Source organism: Jaculus jaculus, chromosome 1, assembly GCF_020740685.1.
Source record: "Jaculus jaculus isolate mJacJac1 chromosome 1, mJacJac1.mat.Y.cur, whole genome shotgun sequence".
Taxonomy (NCBI): Eukaryota; Metazoa; Chordata; class Mammalia; order Rodentia; family Dipodidae; genus Jaculus; species Jaculus jaculus.
In genome coordinates, this window is record NC_059102.1 from 307,820,314 (window position 1) to 307,823,284 (window position 2,971).

The window sequence follows — 2,971 nt, forward strand, 5'->3', positions numbered from 1 at the left end:
GTGTACTTTTTAGGTTCCATGATTTTGTGTATGCTCTATAGCTTTTCTTGTGGTTGATTTATGATTTAATCCTATTGTGATCAGATAGAGTGCTAGGAAGTATTTCAATTTTCTTTCATTTGTTAAGATTTGCTTTGTGTCCTAATATATAGTCTATTTTAGAGACTGTTCCAAATGCTGCAGCATTTGAATGAGATGTTCTGTAGGTGTCTGTTACATCCATTTGTTGTATGCGCTCATTTAATCCAGCTGCTTCTCTGTTTACTTTTCGTCAGGATTACCTGTCAATTGATGAGAGTAGGGTATTGAAGTCACCTACTACAATTGTGTTTGGCGTTATCTGTGACCTTAAGTTTAACAGTGTTTGCTTGAAGAAATTGTCACCCACATTAGGTGCATATATGTATAGAATTATAATGTCCTCCTATTGGAGTGTTCCTGTAATCAGTATAAAGAGACCTTCTTTATCTTTCCTAAGGTTTGTTTGAAATCTATTCCTGTCAGATGTTAGGGTAGCAACACCTGCTTGTTTTCTAGGCCCATTTGCTTAAAGTACTATTTTCCATCATTTCACCCTAAGATAGTGTCCATCTTTCATAGAAAGATGAGTTTCTTGGAAGTAAAAAATAGAAATATCCTGCTGTTTAACCCAGAGCACAAACCTGTTATTGGAGTATTGAGGTTATTAAGAGTTAATATTGAAAGGTGTACATTTATTCTTGCTATTCTTCTTGTTTTATAGTTCTTCCTGTTTTTTTCCTTTACTTTATTGTATTAACCATTATTTGAGTATGGTTTATTTTTCCTGTTTCCTTATCTGTATACTTTTCTTTCTCTTCAATATGAAGGATCCTTTCAAGTATTTTCTGTAGAGCTGGTTTAGTGTCCTTTTATTCCTTTAGCCTGTTTTGCTGTTAAATGTCCTTATTTCTCTGTCAATTTGGATGGATAGATTTTCTGGATAAAGTAATTTTGGTTGATGTGTTAGCTTTCAGAATTTAGAATACATCATGCCTTTCTGGCTTTTAAAGTTTGTGTTGAGAAATCTGCTGTTATTCTGATGGGCTTGCCTTTATATGAGACTTGATCTTTCTCTCTAACTGTTTTCAATATATTTTCTTTGGTTTGTATGTTTTGTGGCTTAAGTATAATATGGTGGTGAGAGGTTCTTCCCTGATTTTGACTATTTGGCATTCTTAAGGCTTCCTGTATCTGTAATGGCATCACTCTCCCTATTTGAGGAAAATTTTCTTCTGTGATTTTGTGGAAAATATCTACCATGCCTTTGGAGTGAAATTCTTCTTCAATTATTCCCTGAATTCTTATGTTTGTTCTCTTCATTGTGTCCCAAATGTCTTGAAATTCCAATTCATGCCTTCTTATTAATTTGTCTTTCTCTTTGTTGGCCTGTATTTGATCTGCCACCTGGTCTTCTAGTTTAGATATTCTTCCCTCTCCTAGATCCATTCTACTGTTGAGAATTGCTACAGAGTTTTCTATTTGACTTACTCTGTTTTTTTTTTATTTTTAGTATTTCTGATTGGTATTTTTATATGATTTCCATTTCCTTACTCATGTTTTGTATTGATCTTACTTTATTAAGTTGGTTTCCTATATTCTCTTGGGGTTCCTTCAGAAGTTTGTTTTCTTCTTTGATTGCTTTGAGCATAGATAGAATCTTTTTTTAAAAAAAAATCTTTGTCAGGAATTTCATCTAAAACAGTCTCACTAGTGGTCATTTCTGATGGATTTATGATTTTTTTGTTTTCTAGAGGTAGGGTCTCACTCTAGCTCAGGCTGACCTGGAATTCACTATGTGGCCTCAGGGTGGCCTTGAACTCATGGCAGTCCATCTACCTCTTCCTCCAGAGTGCTGGAATTAAAGGTGTGCATCACCATGCCCAGCTTTGGATTTATAATTTTTGATGGAATTGTATTGTCTTGATTTTTTGTGCTTCTTGTATTACAAAGTAGAGATTTTTGCATCTTGAGTTAATGTGATGCTTGGACTTTGTAATTATCTGCAATATTCTTAGCCATTTTAATCCAATTTTATAGATCTTCATGGTAGGAGTTTAAGATGCCAGATGAGGCTTTTATATTCCAGGAGTAACAGCTGAAGTGATGCTAGATGTTGAGCTTGTCTGATATTCGAGTATTCTCGTAGGCTGAGTGGAGCAAATAGCTGGCAAGTTTTAAAATTCAACAAAACAATATACACATTCAATCAAGACCAGCACAGAGTATTTATGCAAGATTGGGGATTAAAACAAATAGATAAACTAATAAAGCCAAAGTCCCTTAGGTTGCCCCACAACTGGGAGGCTGAGATTTCTATCCTGGAATGGGTTTCAGGTCAGCCTGGGGCTTAGTGAGTCCCTGCCCTCAACAATGACAGAAGAAAGAGACAAAAGCCCTATCAATCAGGAAACATCAAAGGCAACAATAGTCAACACCAAAATACTTAAGAATGGTAAAGCTGACCAAGAATACCTCAGTGAAATCTGACATATAACCTTCCCTAACATGGAAGGTGAGATTAGCACTTCCAGTGCAGACCTATGTACCTGTCTTTGTGTAATTAGGCCATAATCCTTTAGGAATGGCTTCCAATCTTACCAATGCTGAGTGCCCACCTCTGTCCCTCTCTGTTGCTCTGTGGACTCAGGCTGCTTGGGTCACTGGATCTGGTGTTCTGATTGGCTGTGCCACATGCTTTTTCAGTTGGGGGGGCAGCGGAGGGGGGGTAGGTGGATGAGTTCTCTGGATGTTCACTGCACAGTGATTGGGGATGGGAGGCTGTGCAGGATGCCTGCAGTTATACCAGAACTCCCCAGCTGATCCTGTCTGTGCTCTTCAGCAGTTGCTCAGCTTGTCCCTGCTGTCTTCCCCTATGGGTTTCTTGACTTTGTGAGGAGGGTGATGTGAGTAGAAAAATCCCTGCACCTGGCTTATGCTCCTGAAGTTCTGG